At 47.6% G+C, this 23,821-nt stretch overlaps 1 protein-coding gene and 1 pseudogene across 1 annotated transcript in view; one reads left to right on the plus strand and one right to left on the minus strand.

The window, feature by feature from the left end:
- BCL7C (BAF chromatin remodeling complex subunit BCL7C) overlaps positions 1-23,821 on the minus strand; it is a 54,802-nt gene that overhangs the window by 19,677 nt on the left and 11,304 nt on the right. The window lies entirely within an intron of this gene.
- LOC105729295 (ribosomal protein uL30-like) lies at positions 9,225-10,228 on the plus strand (annotated as a pseudogene).

Raw genomic sequence — 23,821 nt, forward strand, 5'->3', positions numbered from 1 at the left:
GTCTAGTCTTCAATCCAGGTCATTAAAGTTTCTCCACATCTGATATAGGCTGCCCTTCTCAATTTTTTTTTTGAGATGGAGTCTCGCTCTGTTGCCCAGGCTAGAATGCAGTGGCACGATGTCAGCTCACTGCAGGCTCCGCCTTCTGGGTTCAAGCAATTCACCTGCTTCAGCATCCTGCGTAGCTGGGATTACAGAGATGTGCCCACCACTACACTTGGCTAATTTTCATATTTTTAGTAGAGACGGGGTTTTACCATGTTGGCCAAGGTGGTCTTGAACTCCTGACTTCAAGTAATTCATCCAGCCTCAGCCTCCTAAAGTGCTGGGATTACAGGCATGAGCCACTGCACCTGGCCCTGCCCTTCTTAAATTTTTCTGAGTCTCATTGCCTTCAATGAAGCAGATCCTTTAACAGCTTCTGTTCACTTCGTTCTTGTTCTTTAAGATCATTGCTATGGGCTGGACATGGTGGCTCACACCTGTAATCCCAACACTTTAGGAGGGTGAGATGGGAGTACTGCTTGAGCCCAGGAGTTTGAGACCAGCCTGAGCAACATAGCAAGACCCTATCTCTATTTAAAAAGAAAAGAAAGGGAAAAAAAAGATCATTGTTCTGGTGGAATGGGACAATCACCATCCCTGATTTTCCACCTTTGTAGTCCTTTGTCATTTTAAGTTTTGTTTCCAGGTCAGTTACTTGACGTGGCCTGTTACTGGCAACATTAGCCGTGGATTTGGTACGCTTAGGGGCCATGATGAACAAAACAACACAAGATTAAATCAAGGACAAGAGAAAATGTTGCAGTCAAGAGACTCGGAAAACATGTAACACAGCGTACTGTCTTATAGTAAACGTTTTTTTATAAGTAGAAAGAGTACACTCTAAAATAAACGCTAAAAAGTATACAGTAAATAAACACATAAACCAGGACAGGTGCAGTGGTTCATGCCTGTAATCTCAGCACTTTGAGAGGCCAAGGCGGGCAGATCACCTGAGGTCAGAAGTTCAAGACCAGCCTGGCCAACAACCTCATCTCTACTAGAAATACAAAAATTAGCTGGGCATGGTGGTGCACACCTGTAATCCCAGTTACTTGGGAGGCTGAGGCAGGAGAATCACTTGAACTTGGGAGGCGGAGGTTGCAGTGAGCCAAGATTGCGCCATTGCACTCCAGCTTGGGCAACAGAGCAAGACTCCGTCTCAAAATAATAATAGCAATAGGGATAGCATCATGTAAAAAAAAATAATAAAAATATATAAACCAGTAACAGTCATTTATTATTATCAAGTATAATGTTCTTACCTAATTGTATGTGCTTTAAGTTTGTTTACACCAGCATCACCACAATCATGTGAGTAAGGCATTGTGCTATGCCATTACCACAGCTCCGGTGTCACTAGGGGACAGGAAATTTTCAGCTCCATTATAATCTTATGGGACTACCATTATATATGTGGTCTATCATTGATTGAAACAATGTTAATGCAGCACATGACTGTAGTTGGATCAAGTTTTTAAAAATCCATTATGCCAATCTCTTTTGATCCGAAGTGTTTAGTTCATTTACATTTAGTGTAATTACTAATAAGATAATCACTAATACGATTTTTTTTTTGAGATGCAGTGTTGTTCTGTCGGGCAGGCTGGAGTGCAGTGGGGAGATCTCTGCTTACTGAAACCTCTGCATCCCCAGTTTAAGCGATTCTCATGCCTCAGCCTCCTGAGTAGCTGGGATTACAGGTGTGCACCCTCATGCCCGGCTAATTTGTTGTACTTTTTGTAGAGACAGGGTTTCACCATGTTGGCCAGGCTGGACTCCCAACTCCTGACCTCAAATGATCCACCCACCTTGTCCTCCCAAAGTGCTGGGATTACAGGCATGAGCCACTGTTCCCAGTTTAATAAGATTTATGTCTGTCATTTTGTTATCTACATGTCTTCCATTTTTTGTTCCTCTGATCCCCCATTGCTACCTTCTTTTGTGTTATTTTCTAGTATTCTCCTTTAATTCCCTGTTGTTTCTTTCACTGGGTTCTTTTGAATTATTTTCTTAATTATTTACTGGGGACGGCACTTAACACCTTAACTTAAAACAATCTAGGCTGGGTACAGTGGCTCACGCCTGTAATCCCAGCACTTTGGGAGGCCAAGTTGGGTGGATTACAAGGTCAAGAGATCGAGACCATCCTGGCTAACATGGTGAAACCCCGTTTCTACTAAAAATGCAAAAAAATTAGCCAGGCGTGGTGGTGCACGCCTGTAGTTCCTGCTACTCAGGAGGCTGAGGCAGGAGAAGTGGTGGTGCACGCCTGTAGTTCCTGCTACTCAGGAGACTGAGGCAGGAGAATCGCTTGAACCTGGGAGGCAGAGGTTGTAGTGAGCCAAGATCATGCCACTGCACTCCAGCCTGGGCAGCAGAGCAAGACTCTGTCTCAAAAAAAAAAAAAAAAATCTAGTTCATGTTAGTGCCAGCTTCATTTGAATAGCATGCAGAAGAAGCTTTACTCCTGTGTAGTTCTGTTCCCTCTCTCCTCCTTTGTGCTGTTATTGTCATACAAGTTACATCTTTACATGTTAGAAGTCCATCAATACAGTTTTACAATTATTGCTTTTTGCAGTTGTCTTTTAAAACATATAAGAGGAAAAAGTTATGGTCAGGTGCTGTGGCTCACGCCTGTAATCCCAACACTTTGGGAGGCCAAGGCAGGCAGATCACTTGAGGTAAGGAGTTCGAGATCAGCCTGATCAACATGGCGAAACCCTATCTCTACTAAAAATACAAAAATTAGTTGGCCATGGTGGTGCAGGCGCCTGCAATCCCAGGTACTTGGGAGGCTGAGACAGGAGAATTGCTTGAACCCAGGAGGCAGAGGTTGCAGTGAGCCAAGATTGTGTCATTGCACTCCAGCCTGGGTGAGAAAGTGAGACTCCATATAAAAAAAAAAAAAAAAAAAAAAAGTTGTAAACAAAACTTTGTGTTTTTTTGCATGTCTCATCATTTTTGGTTAAAAGTGACATTTAAAAACCAAAGTGTGGCAGCTCTGAAAATCAGATTCTGCCCCTCCCCAGGCTCGCTCTGTTATCGTTGCTGTGTGTTGTTGCTGCTGCTGCTTGTTAAGTGACTCCCTAGACTAATTCAGTCACATCTGTGTTCCATGTTGTGTGACCACTGAAGTCTGCTCTGTTAGAGCAGCTAGCCCAGTTAGCCTAGTTGTCAGCTAATTATTTGACAAGATTTTCTTAAATGCCTTTCATGAATGAGTCGCCCAGCTTTTCCGAGGGGTTCTGTGTGACTCAGTGTTCTAATTTGCAGCACTTCTCTAACCTTCACTTCCTGCTGCCACCGAGCCACAAGGTCAGCTAGAGGTGAGAGTATAGGATCTTCTCAGGTCTTTCCTCATTATGTTCACAGCCCTAGACATGCTGGTGACCTAGGAATTCCTGGTTTTCTTTCCCTTTAAGTTTTTTCATCAGCCTGCTATATCCTCAGCTGGTATTACCACCCCAGGCACTTGTGATGTTCAACAGTTGTCACTGCCTGTTTTTGTTTTCAACAAATGCCCTAGGGATATGGCTGTTAGTAAAGGGAACGTTCTGAATCAGGTAAAATAAAGACAAACCCCCAGAATAGAGCTTTTCAGGGAGTCACAGGATAACTCAAATAATGACACTTCTCTGGGAAGGGAATTTCTGTTGAGGTTAAACCTGTTCTGCCCTCCAGTGGCTGCCAGGCTATTGGTTCTCACAGGTCTCTAGTTGTGAGGCTCTTAGTTTTCAAGATTGCTGTGAACTGAGGGAGAGGAGAATGGGAGCAGGGCAAGTTAAAACACCACAAAGCTCACTGTCCTTACTAGGATTCAGCTGTTTTTTTCTTCAAAAACCATTCCTTGGAGGCCAGGCATGGTGGCTTATATCTGTGATCCCAGCACTTTGGGAGGCCGAGGCAGGTGGATCACCTGAGGTCAGGAGTTTGAGACCAGCCTGGCCAACACAGGGAAACCCCATCTTTACTAATAGTACAAAAATTAGCTGGGCATAGTGGTGCACACCTGTAATCCCAGCTACCTGGGAGGCTGAGGCAGGAGAATTACTTGAACCGGGAGAAGGAGGTTGCAGTGAGTCAAGATTGCACTCCAGCCTGGACAACAAGAGCGAAACTCTATCTCCAAAAAAAAAGAAAAAGAAAAAACCATGCCTTGGATTATGTAATAGCTAGCCTTTGGTTAATTTCTAGAGTTCTGAAAAAGCTGATTTGGGCAGTTTTTGCCAGTGTTCTCATTGCTTTTATGGGGGAAAGGATTTTTGGAAGGCTTTGCCATTGCAGAGTATTTCTCTCCTGCTTGCTTTATACACAAGGAGAAACCCTAGGTCTGGTAGCCAGGATTCTGACTCAGTTGCCACGGTGGAAAGTCTCAGCCTCTCATGCCTTTCCAGACCTAAGTCATTAGTGGAGCCAGAGCTCCTTGATTGAAGGAGATAACCAGTCCCCTGGAGGAAGGTCCTTGCGGCATAAATCTTCCTCCAAGCCTTTCCCAAGTGACCTATGGCAATTTACTAGGGTGCCTGTGCTCTGAGGAGAGGGAATATCCAGATTCCTTAGGGATTACTAGACATGGGCTCTCAGTTTATGCTTATTCCTGGGGATCCAAAATGCCAGTGTTCTCCACCAATTAAAATAAGGGTTTAAGGGGGTCAGGTGATAGATGGAATCTTAATTCCAGGCCTCCTTAGTGGGCCCCGCTGGTTCACAGACCCATCCTGTGGTTACTTCCTCAATGCCAGGAAAAACCTAGAATCAACATATTTGGTAGTTGGCATAGTCACTAATGAGACACTCAGAGATAGTGGAAGAAATCCTATGACATGTCAGAAATGCATGAGGAGGAGCCCTGCAGTTACATGTGAAACTCAAGGGCTGATCCAGAAGACCAACATGCAAACAACAGGAGTCCCAAGAAAAAGAACAGGAACAGTGGAGAGGGAAATTTGAGTCTGAAGAGTGAAAGGACTCATATGAGTAAAGATAAGCATCTATACATATCCTGATGAAATTCCAGAAATAGAGAAAAACATCTTACAAGCTTCCAGACAAAAATATTGGGTTACTTATAAAGGAATGAGAATCCTCTAAGGGTGTCCATCTACAATACTACAAGCCAGGAGATAGTAGAATACAGATTGCTAAGAGAAAAGGAACGTGACCAAAGCATCAAAACCAACCAGTGTCATTGCCTAACCAAGGCAAAAGAAAGACATTTTCTGGCTTACAAGATTCAGTGCATATATCACCTACGTGCCCTCTGAGGGATTTTCTTAAGAAAATTCTCTTGGTAGTGGTTACGAGTTCATGATGATGACAGATGAAGAGGTAAGGTAGCAGAGTTAGCAATGAATTATGCAATATGTAGAGAGAGTTCAGCTTAAATGGTGGAGGACAGACTGGGAATTTGTACATCAAGTGTTTAGAGACTGTTTTGCAGAAGTGATCAATGAAAATCCTAATAGTCCCAGCATGGTGGTTTACACCTGAAATCTCAGCGCTTTGGGATGCTGAGCTAGGAGGATCACTTGAGGCCAGCAGTTCAAAACCAGGCTGGATAACACAGCGACACCCTGTATCTACCAAAAAAAAAAAAAAAAAAAAAAATTGAAAATTAGCCTGGCTCGGTGGTGTGCTCTTGTAGTCCCAGTTACTTGAGTGGCTGAGGCAGGAGGATACCTTAAGCTCAGGAGTTTGAGGCTGCGGTGAACTATGATTATGTTACTGCACTTCAGCCCAGGTGACAGAGTGAGACCTTGCATCTTTAAAAAATAAATGAATAAAAATAAAAGACCAGGCTGGGCGCGGTGGCTCACGCCTGTAATCCCAGCACTTTGGGAGGCCGAGGCGGGTGGATCACGAGGTCAAGAGATTGAGACCAACCTGGTCAACATGGTGAAACCCCGTCTCTACTAAAAATACAAAAAATTAGCTGGGCATGGTGGCGTGTGCCTGTAATCCCAGCTACTCAGGAGGCTGAAGCAGGAGAATTGCCTGAACCCAGGAGGCAGAGGTTGTGGTGAGCCGAGATCGCGCCATTGCACACCAGCCTGGGTAACAAGAGCGAAACTCCGTCTCAAAAATAAATAAATAAATAAATAAATAAAATAAAATAAAATAAAATAAAAAATAAAAGACCAATTCAAGATACTGGCAGTAGGACTCTAGGTGGCAGGAATAGTGTTACTCTCCTTTTTGCTCATCTGTATTTCTTGACTTTCTACTGTGCATATACATATGGCTTTTATAAGAAAAACAACAATAAAAATCCTAATAAGAGACTAGAACAAAAAAATTGTAAACTGTCTCAGTAAAACTCCAAGACTGGGAAGAGTAGGAGAGTCAGAAGCATACTAAGGGTGGTGTCTTTCAGGGAGTGATGAGTGGGCAGGCATAACATTTTGATGGAGGAGGATTATTTACCATGTATCAATAGACAAATTAAGCATATGATTGTTAGGAAGAAGATAAACACTAGCAGGTTAGCAAAGGGAAGGCTGGGGATGGTGGTTCATGCCTGTAATTCCAACACTTTGGGAGGCTGAGGTGGGTGGATCACTTGAGGTCAGGAGTTTGAGACCAGCCTGGCCAACATGGTGAAACCCTGTTTCTACTAAAAGTACAAAAATTAGCTGAGCATGATGGCATGCACTTGTAGTGGCAGCTACTCGGGAGGCTGAGGCATGAGAATCACCTGAACCTGGGTGGCAGAGGTTGCAGTGAACCAAGATCATGCCACTGCACTCCAGCTTGGCCAATAGAGTGAGACTGTGTCTGGAAAAAAAAAAGGAAAAGGAAATGAACAGGAACTAGATGAAACCCACAAAAGTTAAAGAAAAAAGGTACAGAGGAAAACATTAATGAAATGTAAATAGTAAATATAAAATAAAGCAGAAAGAAAAAAAGGATATTGCTTATTGAAGTAAATATGAACAGGCTAAATTGACCTATTATAAGTCAGAGCTTGGCTGGGTGTGCTGTCTCATACCTGCAATGGCAGCAGTTTGGGAGGCTGAGGTGGGAGGATCACTTGAGGCCAAGAGTTTGCAACTAGTCTGAGCAACATAGAGAGATACCTTCTCAACAAAAAATTTAAAAATCAGCTGGGCATGGTGGTGCACACCTGTAGTCCCAATTGTTCAGGAGGCTGAGGCTGAAGGATCACTTGAGCCCAGGAGTTTGAGGCTACCATGAGCTATGATTGTACTACTGCCTGGTCAACATGGCAAAACTCATCTCTACTAAAAATACAAAAATTAGGCCAGGCGCAGTGGCTCATGCCTGTAATCCCCAGCACTTTGGGAGGCTGAGATAGGCGGATCACCTGAGGTCAGGAGTTCAAGATCTGCCTGGCCAACATGGTGAAACCCCATCTCTACTAAAAATACAAAAATTAGCCGGGTGTGGTGGCACATGCCTGTAATCCCAGCTACTCAGGAGGCTGAGGCAGAGAATCACTTTAACCTGGGAAGTGGAGGTTGCAGTGAGCGGAGATTGCGCCACTGCACCCCAGGCTGAGTGACAGAGCAAGACTCTGTCTCAAAAATAAAAATAAAAATAAATTGGCTGGGTGTAGTGGTGCACTTGTAATCCCAGCTACTTGAGAGACTGAGGCATGAGAATCACTTGAACCTGGGAGACGGAAGTTGCAGTGAGCTGAGATCATGCCACTGCACTCCAGCCTGGGTGACAGAATGAGACTCTGTCCTCAAAAAACAAAAACAAAAAAATTAGAGAAAGAATACTGTATAAGTAGAAGCATATTTAGAGGGCAGGGAACTGCTTTTTATTTTGTTATAAAAGCCATATATGTGCATGGTAGAAAGTTAGGAAATACAGATTAGCAGAAATGAGAATAACTTTATTCCTACACCTAGAGAGTCCCACTGCCAACACCTTGAATGGGTCTTTTCTAACTTTTCTTTTTTCTTTTGCTTTTTATTTATTTATTTTTTTTAGAGACGGGGCGGGGGGGTCTCTGTTGACCAGGCTGGTGTCAAACTCCTGGCCTCAAGCAGTCCTTTCACCTCGGCCACCCAAAGTGCTGGGATTACAGATGTGAGCCACTATGCCCAGCTCATTTTTTTTTTTTTTTGAAATGGAGTCTCTGTTGCCCAGGCTGGAGTGCCGTGGTGCCATCTCAGCTCACTGCAACCTCCGCCTCCTGGTTCAAGCGATTCTTCTGCCTCAGCCTCCCAAGTAGCTGGGATTACAGGCATGTGCCACTACGCCCGGCTAATTTTTGTATTTTTAGTAGAGATGGGGTTTCACCATGTTGGCCAGGCAGATCTTGAACTCCTGACCTCATGATTTGCCCACCTTGGCCTCCCAAAGTGCTGGGATTATAGGCGTAAACCACCACACCTGGCCACTCTTTCTTTCTTTTTTTTTTTTTTTAAAGAGACAGGGTCTCCATTGTCCAGACTGGAGTGCAGCGTCACGATCATAGCTACTGCAGCCTTGAAATTCCTGGGCTCAAGGCATCCTCCCACCTTAGCCTTCTGTGTAGCTGGGACTACAGGTGAGGACAACCACGCCAGGCTAATTTTTTTACGTTTTGTAGAGAGACAGGGTCTCACTGTGGTGTCCAACCTGTTCTCCAACTCTCGGCCTCAAGCAGTCCTCCCACATTGGCCTCCCAACGTGCTGGGGTTACACGATGCCTGGCCTTTTTCTGTCTAAGAGTTCAGCATGGACCTAGCATAGAATGGCACCTCCATGATTGTTAAATGAATAAACAAATTGTTCCTTGCCCTTAAATTAAAAGATAGAATTTGGTGATCTCTAAGAAAACTCCTGTCTGAAATTCTAGAAAAATAGAGTAGGGCATTGGCTAAAAGCCTAGAATACATATGTGTATAAATACCTGCATCTATCCATCTATCTCATATATCTATATATCTCACCTGTATCTCGATCACTTAGCCCAGGCCCTGCCACCTTAGGAAGACCCAGTAAATGGGAGCCATTGTTACTGTCACATTCCTGTTCCCCACGGAGGCTCAAGGATTCTCATCTCCTTTTTCCAAACTCCAAGCCCCTCAGCCCAGTTGCTGCTCTAGAAGCCTAGGCAGAAAATGGTTCCTTAGACCAGGCCTATGACTCCTGCCCTGCCAAAGGAGTGAGACTCCATTTTTATAAGAACACCCTTGGTTTTTCCCCACGTGGTAGGGTTGCGCATGATCAGTAGCTGCTACACTGGAAAGATGGCGGAGCAAAAGCAAAGAAAAATCCCTTTGGTTCCAGAAAATCTCCTGAAAAAAGAGGACGGCTTATCAAGCCCTCAAAGCCACTTAGGCAAAGCAGCCACTTTTGGCAAAGATGGAGCAGAGGAAAGGAAAAGGGCCCAGGTTTAAGCGATTGGAATCATTCCTACATGATTCCTGGCGGCAGACACGTGAAAAGGTGCTCGTCAGACGACTAGAAGTGAAGCCTTACGCCTTGGAATTGCCAGATAAACATTCTTTGGCCTTTGTCGTACGCATTGAAAGGATTGATGGTGTGAGTTTACTGGTGCAGAAAACCATTGCAAGACTTCGCCTAAAGAAAATTTTTAGTGGTGTCTTTGTAAAAGTCACCCCCTAGAACCTAAAAATGCTGCATATAGTGGAACCTTATGTAACCTGGGGATTTCCAAAGCTGAAGTCTGTCCGGGAACTGATTTTGAAACGTGGACAAGCCAGGGTCAAGAATAAGACCATCTCTCTGACAGACAACACTGTGATTGATGAGCACCTGGGGAAATTTGGTGTCATTTGCTTGGAAGACCTCATTCATGAAATTGCTTTCCTGGGGAAGCATTTCCAGGAGATCTCATGGTTCTTGCGCCCTTTCCGCCTCTCAGTGGCACGTCATGCTACCAAAAATAGAGTGGGCTTCCTCAAGGAGATGGGCACACCTGGCTATCGGGGTGAACGCATCAATTAGTTCATCCGCCAGCTGAACTAGAACCAGGTGCCAAACTGCAATAAATTTTTATCAATGAAGTGGAAGCATGTGTTTTTGGGTTTGGAGAATTTGTATCAAGTATCTTCAGAGAAGATTATTTCCTGCTTTTTCTTTAAAAACTGGAAAGGAAGGGTCAAAGAAAAGACAGTAGCTGGCTAGGCGTGGTAGCTCATGTCTGTAATCCCAGTACTTTCAGAGGCTGAGGAGGGCAGATCACCTAAGGTCAGGATTTCAAGACCAGCCTGACCAACATGGCAAAAACCTGTCTCTATTGAAAATACAAAAATTAGCGGGGCGTGGTGGGCCATGCCTATAATCCCAGCTACTTGGGAGGCTGAGGCAGAAGAATCGCTTGAACCCGAGAGGCAGAGGTTGCGGTGAGCCAAGATCACGCCATTGCACTCTAGCCTAGGCAACAAGAGCGAAACTCTGTCGCAAAAGAAAAAAGAAAAGAAAAAAACAGTAGCTTATGTTCATGGCAAGCACCTCTCATCACAGTCCAGTTCCAAGGAAAAATTCCAGCGTGTTCTACATTGGCTGCTGCCTCGTCTGAAATCAGCACATTCCATGGAGAAAGGAGTCCTGCTTTGCTGCATCTCTTATCCTAGGGTTTGATGTTGGTAATTGAGTAACTCTAGCATTTGTACAAGGCTCCCTAAGACTCCTGCAGCAGTGGACAAGCCCAGGGACATAATTGAATCTGGAGATTCCTGGGGCCTTGTGAGAAAGACTTGAAATACACATAAGAGGAAAGGTACAAAAATAAATGTTCACTTGTCTCTACAAAAACAAACAAAAAAAACCCCACCCTTTTAATAGTGGTCTTTAAGTTTTATTCTGAGTTGCAAAAAAAAAAAAAAAAAAGCCTGCATTCATTAGAAAATTGGGAAAAGAGGCCAGGTGCAGTGGCCCACACCTGTAATCCTAGCACACCTGTCCTCCCAGCCAAGGTGGGAGGATCACTTGAGCCCAGGAGTTTGAGACGAGTGTGGCCAAATAGTGAGATCCCATCTTTACAAAAAAAAATTAAAAATTGGCAGGGCATAGTGGCTCACCCCTGTAATCCTAGCACTTTGGGAGGCCGAAGTGGCCAGATCACGAGGTCAGGAGATCCAGACATCCTGGCCAACATGATGAAATCCCATCTTTACTAAAAATACAAAAATTAGCCAGGTGTAGTGGCACGCGCCTGTAATCCTAGCTACTCAGGAGGCTGAGGCAGGAGAATTGCTTGAACCCAGGAGACAGAGGTTTCAGTGAGCTGAGCCTGGGAAGTCAAGGCTGCAGTGAGCTGTGATCGTGCTACTGCACTCCAGCCTGGAGGACAGAGCAAATACTCCATCTCAATCAATCAGTTAATTAAAATAAAATAAAAATTAGCCAAGCGGGCAGGGCATGGTAGCTCATGCTTGTAATTCCAGCACTTTGGGAAGCCAAGACTGGTGGATGGGAGTTCAAGACCAGCCTGACCAACATGGAGAAACTCCGTCCCTACTAAAAATACAAAATTAGTCAGGTATGGTGGTGCATGCCTGTAATCCCAGCTACTTAGGAGGCTGAGTCAGGAGAATCACTTGAACCCAGGAGGTGGAGATTGTGGTGAGCCGAGATTGCACCATTGCACTCCAGCCTGGGCAACAAGAGCGAAACTCTGTCTCAAAAAAAAAAAAAAATTAGCGGGTCACAGTGGCGCATGCCTGTAGTCCCAGCTACTCAGGAGGATCAAGCAGGAGGACTGCTTGAGCCCAGGAGTTGGAGGCTACAGTGAGCTATCATTGTGTCACTGCACTCCAGCCAGGGTAACAGAGCAAGATCTTGTCCCCCCCCCACCCCCCTAAAAAAAACTAAGGAAAGAGATTTTGCAGATAAGGAAGTAGAGTTGGAGAGGGTAAGAGACTTGCTGGGTAAGAGGGTAAGAGACTTGTGGTAAGACTGATACTTACCACAGCCAAGTATCACCCCTCTCCTTTACATGGCTCTCAACTCCAGATGGTCACGAAGGAGTGGAAAGAGCAGTGGACTCAGGGATGGGCATCTGGGTTCCAGTCCTGCTGCTCCATTCACTAGCTGTGTGCCCCTGGGCAAGTCACATCACTGTCCTACATCTCAGTTTACTTGTCTGTAAAACTGGGAGAATAGCACCTTGCTGGGAATTAGCAAGGACCAGAGAAATTATAAATATACCCAGCCCAGTGCTGACACATGGTAATTCGGTGGCAGTTGCAGGCCAGGGAAATTGTCATTGCCAGAGGGGCCAGAACTGGGCAGGGGGAAAGGTGTCCTGAGTGGGACATCCAGGTCTCAGGATGCTCAGACTCTGGATCTCTGGGAAGGGGAATCCCCAACTCTGCTTCCCAAGCAGCTAGAGACTGACTTAGGAGGGGCCAGCATATAGGGAACACTGAAATGTTGCTGTAAACGATGGCTAGAGTTAGCCTCATCTGAACTCTGTGTTTGAGAGTGCACACTCTGAAGTCAGACGATGTGGATTCAAATCTGCCTCTACTCTATACTACGAGACAAGTGACTTCACTTCTCTGTGCCTTGGTTTTCTCATCTGCCAAACTAAAACAATAAGAGTACTTACAGAGTTGTTTAAATGATTTATAAGATTATGCATTTTGAGACTGAGTCTCAACTCTGTCTCTCAGGCTGGAATGCAGTGGAGTGATCTCAGCTCACTGCAACTTCCACCTCCTGGGTTCAAGTGATTCTCCTGCCCCAGCCTCCGGATTAGCTGGGACTACAGGCATGCACCACCATGCCTAGCTAATTTTTGTATTTTTAGTAGAGACAGGGTTTCACCATGTTGGCCAGGCCAGTCTTGAACTCCTGACTTCAGGTCATCCGCCCATCTCAGCCTCCCAAAGCGCTGAGTTTACAGGCGTGAGCCAGTGAACCTGGCTGCTATTTTGTTTTATATGGTCCAAAATTATTCAGATAATTGCTTGGAGTTAGGGTTGATATTCTCACCCAACTTGAGTGAGGCCCAGTGGATCCTAATCACCCTGCCTGGAAGTGCTTATCTTCAAGTTTGGGTTGAGTTGAATTGCACAGCTGTGAGAGAGGTGGACTGAGTTAAATCAGTGTTGAACAAGAGCATGGCAGGACCTGGTTGTTTTGCTTATTCTATATGCTACAGTTTCAAAAATTAAGGTGTAAAATTAATCTCTCTCTGGAAAAGGATTATATTAGTATTAACCGCAAATGGGCTCTGAATTTAATGGAGTTAAAGCCCGCAGGGAAAGAATAAGATGAGGAATAGGGTCTGAGGGAGGAGGCAGAGTTCTGATGAAGGTGATGGCAAGGGATGAGAAAGTCCTTGGCCAGGAAGGGGAGAGAGGATGTCCTGACGAATGCCCTGTGGTTGTGCTCCAGAAAAGTGGCCAGTCCTGAGAGCAGGCAGCAGCCTGACATTCCAGAAACATGGGACCCTATATATATATATCCAGGGAGTCTCAGGCAGCCTAGAGTTCTGGTGCCCACAGGTGGAACAGGGCAGAAGTCATGGAGTGTAAGGGTTCCCTGTGGGCTTGGAAAGTGATGCCAGCAGCAACCATAATGAACTAGAGATCAGACTCTCCTCACCACCAGCATGTGCGTGCCCACACACCCTCATTCTCCAGGCAGGCAGCACTCCCTGAACTGCGGTGTGCCCTTGAGAGAGGGAGAAAGCCCCAATGGTGAATGAGATGGGATTTCTGTTTAGAGTCATAAATTGTTTCATAGAAATATTTGAATATTTGTTGGAAGAGGTACCCAAAACAACTCAGCCAGCCTGGTGCCCGCATGTTTGGGTAGTGGCCAGAGTCCCTCTCAAGCCTGCCAGTCCATTCCCCAACCCCCATCCTACTTCCAGACTTGGTAAGTAGGTAGTTTTGCCAATCAGACAGACTTTTGGTTAAGCCTAGCTTCGGTCAGTAGGTGTGTGACCCTGGACAAGTTCCGGTACCTGACTTCTCTGAACCTGTTTCTTCATCAGTAAAATCATGCACTTCCTCACAGGAGTGGTCAGGAAAATGCAATGAAAGAATAGGATGAGGGTGGTTTTCAAACGATGACCTGGAGAACCTTAAATCAGACAATCCAGTGTTTGCCAAACTTCATTCACATCCCATCTTCCCAACCTCTGACAAATTTGTGGATCACCTCTACTACTGTTTACTTAATCTTGCCCTTTAAAAATTAACAACTCACATTTTGATGGAAATAGGTGCATTCAAAAAGGAAACTTTAATCACTGCCATAAATAAAGAATTCCTATCATTTACCCTAGAGTGGTAAAAATACATACAACAAAACCAAAACAACGCTGTTCATTTCTAGCTGGCTATGATTACAGGCCAGAGCTCTTAGCTCAAGAGGTTGATTTTGTTAAAAACAACAACAAAAAGGTTATCTTAGTCGAAAAAAGGCCACATAAAGCCTTATATGGTATGTCCAAAATAAGCAACTCTTTAGAGACAGAAAGTAGATTCGTAGTAGGCTAGAGCTGTAGGAGGAGGAAGGCACGGGACTTACTGTTAATGGGTATTGTTTCTTTTAGGGGTAATGAAAATGTTTGAAAATTGACTGTGGTGATAGTTGCAAAACTGTGAAAATACTAAGAACCATTGAATTGTACACTTTAAATGGGTGAGTTGTATGGTGTGTGAATCAAATCTCTCAGTAAAGGTGTTATTTTAAAATGTTTATATATGGGCTGGGCATGGTGGCTCACACCTGTAATCCCAGCACTTTGAGAGGCTGGGGTGGGCAGATCACTTTATGCTCAGGAGTTCCAGACCAGCCTGGGCAACATGGTGAAACCCTGTCTCTACTAAAATTAAAAAATCAGCCAGGGATGGTAGCAGGCATCTGTAATCCCAGCTACTCAGGAAGTTGAGGCAGGAGAATCGCTTGAACCCAGGAGGCGAAAGTTGCAGTGAGCCGAGATCGAGCCTCTGCACTCCATCCTGGGAGACAGAGCAAGACACTGTCTCAAAAAAAAAAAAAAAAAATTTTAGATAGCTAGATAGATATACACACACACATATACATAGAGAAAGGAATGTGTCAAATCCTTTTTTTTAATGGAGTCTCGCTCTGTCGCCCAGGCTGGAGTGCAGTGGCCTGATCTTGGCTCACTGCAACCTCCACCTCCCGGGTTCAAGCAATTCTCCTGCCTCAGCCTCCCAAGTAGCTGGGATTATAGGCTCGGGCCACCACACCCGGCTAATTTTTGTTTTTTTTAGTAGAGACAGGGTTTCACCATGTTGGCCAGGCTGCTTTGAACTCCTGACCTCAAGTGATCTGCCTGCCTCTGCCTGCCTCAGCCTCCCAAAGTGCTGGGATTACAGGCGTGAGCCACCAGGCCCGCCTAAATTCAATTCTTAATCTCCTTATAAAGGGTAGACGGGGGTAGTGGCTCATGCCTGTACTCCCAGCACTTTGAGAGGCTGAGGCAGGAGGATCACTTGAGCCCAGGAGTACCAGACCAGCCTGGACAACATACTGAGGCCCTGACTTTACAAAAAATAGAAAAATTAGCCGGGCGTGGTGGCGCGTGTGTATAGTCCCAGCCACTCGTGAGGCTGAGGTGGGAGGATCACCTGAGCCCTTGGGAGGTCAAGGCTGCAGTGAGCCGAGATCGTACCGCTGCACTCCAGCCTGGGGACAGTGAGGCAGTCTCAATACAAAACAAAGCAAAACAAAACAAAAGGAGGGCGGGGAGAACACTTAAAGACCCTTAGCCAGGGCCATTATTATTTAACTTCGCAGGGTCTCTGAACTAGTGAGAGGAAGCCTGGGTTTCTATCCTTTCCTACTGAGCCACAGACCTGAGTCTTGACTCTGGAGAAATCACCCAAGCCAGTTTTTCTATCAGTGACACGGGAACAGCAGCTCCTGCCTCTAGAGGTGCAGTGAGAATGAGAAGCGCCATGCGTGGCGCGCCTGACACGGTCAGCTCGCGGGTGGAGGCCCCCGTCGGAACGTCCTCGCGCGCCGCCGAAGCAGCCGCGCTGGAGACCGGGGGTGGCTCTGGCCACGTCTCTGCCGACGGCAGCAGCGCGAGGGAGAGCTGCTCTCCGCGGTTGCAGCGTAGCGCACTCCTCCCAGGTCTCAGCTTCCCTAACTGCATAACGGGCATGCAGTAGGTTCCACGGCGCAGGGAAACTGAAGAAGCCGCCTGCCTCTAGGTCGCTTGGGATCCTCACGCCCCTATGACAGCCGGGGAAACCAAGGCCCAGAGGGGCCACGATGCTGCCCACGGCCCAGATCGCGAGTGCAGACCCTGCAGGAGGGCCCGACCTAAATGCAGGTCTCCCGCTGCGGCGCAGGCGAGGCCAAGCGACACATTCCCCCACCCGCGCACTGCCGGCCGCAACCGGAGACAGCGCTGCCCAGCGTACCGCGGGGTGGCTGAAGGGCTCGGCCGCGGCGGGTTAGGAGCACGCGGCGCGCGCCCGCGCCCCAACCGGAAGTCCTCCACCGGCCGCTCTAGCACGCGCCAGGGCTGCGTCGGTGGCCTTAACCCTTCTCACGGCCGCGGCCGCGCCGCCTGCCTTTGTTTCCTCGGAGCACCACAAAGGCTGGAAGGGCAGCGTGGCCTGCGGGTGCCGCGCTGCAGACGCCGCCACTGCGAGCACAGCCCTGAGCCAGAGCCCAGATGCCTCACTGGGCTGATTTCACCTGTGCCCTCAACCAGATTTTAAGATACAGACATTAAAAACCTCCGCCGGGCCGCGGCACAGGACAGCAGAGTTTTACTTTCTGCTTTTGGCATTGCATTTCCTCCATTTCCTAGAGTCCACGTAATAAATGCCGCCGGTGATTCCAAAATATAAAGGTTGAAAATGTTTACTTTACAAAAATCTGGTTCCCATACGGCTTTTAAGGCCATCCGTCCTCTGCACTTGGTTCCCGCTGCTTCTGATGTGGTTCAAAGATGGATGACCCCAAAGATGAGGAAAAGATTATTGGCTCCATTTTTCAGATGAGGCGACTAAGGTCTAAACAGGAGAAGGGACTTGCCCTAAATCACAGTTAGGGCAAATTAGTCTGAATCAGAAATAGCTGCATTCCTATCCTGCATCCTGCCCTTTCACTACGCCACAGCTGCCTGGGTGCCAGGAAGAACAAAGGAGGGCCGGGCAAGAACGCCATTACCAACTGCAAATCCACAGGCAAATGCAAGAGGATGGAAAGTAAGTTCCTGTGCTCTGCCCTTGTGCTGTCCCCGGTGGGGTACTGGGGTCACCAACCAGGTGTATCCCTGCCTTCACAGCTATGCACAGCGACACCAAGTTAACTGATGGGGGGATTCTGCCACTTGCTGGGTATGCCTGTGCCACCAGTGCACTCACTCTGGACCTGGAGAAGTAACTACAGGATGAATCTGGGGAACCACTGGGCCCACTGTGAGATGGACCTGAGCTAAAACTCCATTGATCACAAGACCTCACAGATCTTTTGGGTCTCGAGAACAGAATTGGATGCTATAGGAGAAATGTAACCAGAAAAAGAGTAGGATATTGCCAGTAGCGAAAGGGAGATGTGCTTGCTTTCATTCATTTATCATTACTGGGCACCTACTGTATGCCAGGCACCACACTAGGCCCTAGGAAGACAGAGATTATGAGACAGATGCGACCTTATTCTCACAGGGGAAGTAAGAAAGAGGAAGTACAGTGACTAACCAGGAACCTGACCTAGTTTGAAGGTCAGGGAACCTTGGAGGAGTTGAGATCAAACCCAAAGCCTGAGATAGGAAAGAGAAGGGGAGGGAGGGTGGAGGGAAGGAAAGGGCTTCCCAGACAGAGGCAGCAAGAGTGCTAACAGCCTGGCCAGATTCCTTGTGGTAGAAGTTCTGTTCGTGAGTTGGAAGAGAGCTTGGGGAAAGGGGCAGGAGAGGTGGACAGGGGCCAAACCCAGCAGGTGCTTATCTGCATAAGGAACTTGGTGGGAGAACTCCATGGGCAAAAACAGGTGTGGAAGGGACCAAGCAGCCCATGTGGCTGGAAGGCAGGACATGAGATGAAGATGACTAGAGCAGGGAGTGAGGAGGTGGAGAAGGTGAACAGAGGCCAAGGCTGGAAAGCCTGGCTATAAAACTCAGTCTGGAGGCCATGCAAGTGAACAGCAAGGAGGAGAGTGGGACACCAGGGAGCGGTAGGGATGGTGGGACTGGAGGGCACAGGCTCCGCCCCCAGTGCAGTCAGTGTTCTGCACCCCCCAGCCCCCCACCTCCTGCCCCATGACGACTCCAGGAGGCAAACTCAGTATCTCAGAACATCTGCTTTAAAGGGTAGCTGGAGTCCAGATTTCTTTTTTTACTTTTGGTAGATCTCGCTCTGTCGCCCAGGTTGAAGGGTAGCAACACATAGCTCACTGCAGCCTCAACTCCTGGGCTCAAGCAGTCCTCCTGCCTCAACATCCCAAAATGCTGGGATTACAATGTGAGCCACTGCACCTGGCCTGAGTCCAGATTGTTATATGAAATTACTTTATTTTAATGTTGCCAACATGTTCAACACCATGTAAGCCAAACAAATCACATTCACAGGCTGGTGGCTCCAAGCTTTGCAGCATGTTAGCATCACCTGAGGAGCTTTTAAAAATGCCAAGGCCTTGGGAGGCAGAGGTGTGTGGATCACCTGAATTTGGGAGTTTGAGACCAGCCTGACCAACATGGAGAAACATGGTCTCTACTGAAAATACAAAATTAGCCGGGTGTGGTGGCACATGCCTGTAATCCCAGCTACTCAGGAGGCTTAGGCAGGAGAATTGCTTGAACCTGGGAGGCAGAGGTTGCAGTGAGCTGAGATCGCACCATTGCACTCCAGCCCTCCAGCCTGGGCAACAAGAGCGAAACTCCATCTCAAAAAAAAAAAAAAAATCCCAGAGCCCAGGTCGCACAAGATACCAGTTAAAAATGTCTTGGCCTGGGCTGGTGCAAGGCACCATGGCTCACACCTGTAATCCCAGCACTTGGGGAGGCCGAGGCGGTGGGTCATGAGGTCAAGCGATAGAGACCATCCTGGCCAACATGGTGAAAATCCATCTCTACTAAAATACAAAAAATTAGCCAGGTGTGGTGGTGTGCGCCTGTAGTCCTAGCTACTCAGGAGGCTGAGGCAGGGGAATCACTTGAACCTGGGAGGCGGAGGTTGCAGTGAGCTGAGATTGCGCCACTGCACTTTAGCCTGGGTGATAGAGCGAGACTCCATCTCAAAAAAAAAAAAAAAAAAAATGACTTGGTTCACGCCTGTAATCCCAGCACTTTGGGAGGCCAAGGCAGGCGGATCGCCTGAGGTCAGGAATTTGAGACCAGCCTGGCCAGCATGGTAAAACCCTGTCTCTCCTAAAAATACAAAAATTAGCTGGGAGTGGTGGCAGGTGCCTGTAATCCCAGCTACTAGGGAAGCTGAGGCAGGAGAATTGTTTGAACCTGAGAGGCGGAGGTTGCAGTGAGCTGCAATCGCACCATTGCACTCCAACCTGGGCAACAGAGTGAGACTCTGCCTAAAAAAAAAAAAAAAAAAAACTTCTGGGGTGGAAGGCAGCCATTAGAATATTTATATGATTCCCCAGGTGACTCCAATATGCAGCAGTTTGAGAACCAGTACCAGAGACTTATGTCCTTTGAGTTGCCAGGCACAGCCATGGGGAACCATGGTAAGTTTTAGAGCAGAGGAGAAGCGCAGTTTAGAGTTTAAAGAAAATCAGTCCTTAGGAACAGAATGTAGTCTTGTGTGAGAAGGGTCCAGAAGCCCCAAGGACAGTGGCAGTATGCTGCTAGGGTGACGGTGATCCACCATCCCAGTTTGCTCAAGACTGGAGGGTCTCCTGGGACACGGAACTTGCAGTGCTAAAACCAGGAAAGTCCTGGGCAAACAGGGATGGTGGATGGTGGAATCTTGGTCGTGCTACATTCTCCTGATGTAGTTCTGTTTTCCCAGATTTCTGAGGAGACGGATGCCACAGACTTCCCATTCTAGAAATTCCTAAGAAAAGCCTGTCCATCTCCCTGGGGTGCATTCACCCGAGTCTCTGAGCCCTGGGCTCCACAGGGTGCAGGGAGCTGGAGGCAGGGCCCATCTTTTCTCCACCCAGCAGAGAGGTCCTGGCCTATGGAATCTAATTTAGCAGCAAAAAGGAACAAACTACTGACCTACACAAGAATCTGAATGACTCTCAAGAATATTAGCCTGAGTAAAAGAAAACAGATGCAAAAGAGTTACCTACTGCTTAATTCCATTTACATGAAGTTCTAGAACAGGTTCACCTAATCTGTTATTTTAAAACAATCAGGCCAGGTGTGGTGGCCCATGCCTGTAATCCCAGTACTTTGTGCGGCTGAGGCAGGCTAATCCCTTGAGGCCGGAAGTTCCAGACCAGCCTAGGCAACACAGAATGAACCCCTTCTCTACAAAAAAAAAATTAAAGTAGTTGGGTGCAGTAGCACATGCCTGTAGTCCCAGCTACTCAGGAAGCTTAGGTGGGAGGATCACTTGGGCCCAGCAGTTCAAGGCTGCAGTGAGCTATGATCTAAAAAACCAAAAAAGAAAGAAACACTTTACCCAGTTACTTGGGGGAGGACAGACACCGTGGCATCATTAAAGTCGTTTGAACAACAACAAAAAGGTTGTGTGCGGTGGCTCACTTTGGGAGGCAGAGGCAGGTGGGTCACTTGAGCCCAGGAGTTCAAGACCAGCCTGGGCAATGTGGTGAGACCACATCTCGGCAAAAAATACAGAAAAAAATTAGTGAGCTGTGAACATGCCACTGCACTTCATACTGGACAACAGATCAAGACCCTGTCTTATAAAAAAAAAGTCACAACAGTGGTTGACTCTGGGGAGCTGGGGAATAGAAGGGGGCAGTAGGAACTTTCTGGCCAGTGATAGTGATGTTCTGTATTGGAGAACAGTTTCCTTATGCAGAGGTATGCATTTGTTTTGTTCTGTTTTGTTTTGTTTTTAGAGACCGGGTCTCGCTATGTTGCCCAGGCTGGAGTGCAGTGGCTATTCACAGGCGCGATCCCACTACTGATCAGCATGGGAGTTTTGACCTGCTCTGTTTCCAAACTGGGCCAGTTCACCCCTCCTTAGGCAACCTGGTGGTCCCCCGCTCCCGGGAGGTCACCATATTGATGCCGAAGTTAGTGCGGACACCCGATCTGCATAGCATACTATAGCCCAGAACTCCTGGGCTCAAGCGATCCTCCCACCTCAGCCTCCCAAGCATCTGGGACTACAGGCACGTGCCACTGCGCCTGGCTTTTTTTCTTTTTTTAGACAGGGTCTTGCTCTGTTGCCCAGGCTGGAGTGCAGAGGTACAGTCATAGCTCACTGCAACGTTGAACTTCTGGGCTCAAGTGATCCTCTCACCTCAGCCTCCCAAGTAGCCGTGACTAGAGGTGTGCACCACCATGCCCAGCTAACATTTTTTAAAAGTTTTTGTAGAGATGAGGTCTCACTGTGTTGCCCAGACTGGTCTCAAACTTCTGGACTCAAAGGATCTTCCTTCCTTGGCCTCCCAGTGAGCCACCACACCTGACAGTATGCATTTGTTAAAATTCACTGAATCGTGCAGTTAACACCTATGCATTTTACTATGAATATTTTACATCAAAGAGGGGGAAAAAACCTGTAAATGAATACCAGGCTCTAGTGAACAATGTGCATGCAGGCCGAGCCTGCACGGTGACTCACGCCTGTCATCCCAGCACTTTGTGAGGCCGACAGAGCAGATCACCTGAGGTTGGAGACCAGCCCGGCCAACATGGTGAAAGCCCAACTCTACTAAAAATACAAAATTAGCTGGGTATGGTGGCAGGTGCCTGTAATTCCAGCTACTTGGGAGGCTGAGGCAGGAGAATCACTTGAACCCAGGAGGTGGAGGTGGCTGTGAGCCAAGATTGCAACACTGCACTTCAGCCTGGATGACAGAGTGAGACTTCATTTCAAAAAAAAAAAATGGCTGGGCAGGGTGGCTCACACCTGTAATCCCAGCACTTTGAGGCTGAGGCAGGTGGTGGATCACAAGGTCAAGAGATCGAGACCATCCTGGCCAACATGGTGAAACCCCATCTCTACTAAAAATGCAAAAATTAGCTAGATGTGGTGGTGTGCACCTGTAGTCCCAGCTACTCGGGAGACTGAGGCAGGAGAATCACTTGAACCTGGGAGGCAGAGATTGCAGTGAGCCGAGATCGCGCCACTGCACTCCAGCCTGGTGACAGAGCGAGACTCCGTCTCAAAAACAAACAAACAAAAACAATTTACGAACAAAACCTAATTCTGATTATGCTTTTCTGCTCAGAACCCTCCCTGGTACCCAGAGGAAAAGCCAAGTCCTGTCACTGGCCTCTAAGCAGGGCGATCATAAGTTCATCTGGCTCAGCTTCCGCCTGCCTTCTGGGCATGACAAGTACTGCCCTGGTTTTCGTTCCCGCAGTGTAAAGGATAGATTAAGTGCTTGCCCTGCCTGCGAGACCCACTGGACCTGAACTCACTCCCCCACCCCTCCCTCCCTCCGCTCCAGCCACACTGGCTCTCCTTCCCACTGGCCATTCCCTCTGCCTGGAATGCTCTTCCCAGATAGTTGCAAGGCTCTTTCTCTCACCTCCTTCCAGCTTTTCTCCAATCACTGCCTCAATGAGAACCCTCTAACCCCCGCCGCCCGCTTAAAGTCGCACCCTGCTCTCTCCCCATCTCTCAAGTTCTCTGCTTTCTTTTTCCACAGCACTTCTAACTTCCTACTTAGGATATAATTGCCTGAAGGCAGGTGCCATGAGGGCAGGGATTATTTTTGTGTCCTGGCTAATTTTTTTGTATTTTCAGCAGAGGTGGCCAGGCTGGTTTCGAACTCCTGATCTCAGGTGATCCACCTGCCTCAGGCTCCCAAAGTGCTAGGATGACAGGCAGGAGCTACCACGCCCAGCCATTTCTTCCGTGTTCTTTGTGCTGCATCCTCAGGTCCTAGAACAGTGCCCAGCAAATAGTAAGTGCACATAAGTACCTATTGCTACGAATAAAGTGAATCTCTGCCCTCCTGGGGCTCCTAGGCTGGTGCTAAAGACCCAAGCAGACATGGACCATTACAAAGCAACAGCCACCACTCCACAACACAGCAGAGGAGGGGTGAGGGGCTGAGGGAAGGCAGAGGAGACACCCCAGAAGCTCAGGCTTGAAAACTGCATTGGCATCTGCCAGGCAAAGTGGGAGGGGTTTTCCTGGTGGAGCAGCCAGTGTTAGGAAAACCCAAGGGGTGAGAGATGAGCAGCTGAGAGAGTGGCTGCAGGTGTGGGTACACAGCAGGCTGTGGGCTCCATCCTGCAGGTAGTGAGGACAGGAAGGTTCTAACTGGGGGCAATGGCATGGCCAGATTTGGGTTTCTGAAAGATTGCCCAACTACTGGGTGGAGCATGGATTGGAGGTGGGCAAGAGGGAGGCAGGGAACTCCACCAGGAGGCTGTTAGTTTTGTTGGCACCTAGTAAAGCAGCGTTGCCCTGAAGAAAGGGGCCAACTGGAGAATTACTTAAGACCTAATAGGACGTGGTGGTTCCTGGAAGGTGACTCTGACTCCTGGTGTCACCATCTTGGCTGACTCCTGGGATGGTAGGAATAGGCTGGGGAGAGGATGAGGCTGGGTCTCTGGGACATCCCAGTGGAGATGTGATGCAGCCATTTGGCTCTCAGAGTCTGGAGGTGGGGGCAGAACTTAGAGGCAGAGAATGAGGAACTGCTGATTCAAAGGGCAGGTGGGACCCAGTAGGGAAAGTGTGCACAAAGAGAAGCAAGGCCAGGGCAAGAGACAGTTCCCAGACCAGGAAGAGGGGAG

The sequence above is a fragment of the Aotus nancymaae genome, unplaced genomic scaffold, assembly GCF_030222135.1.
Source record: "Aotus nancymaae isolate 86718 unplaced genomic scaffold, 86718_ANA_hifiasm-v0.15.2.pri h1tg000049l, whole genome shotgun sequence".
Lineage (NCBI taxonomy): Eukaryota > Metazoa > Chordata > Mammalia > Primates > Aotidae > Aotus > Aotus nancymaae.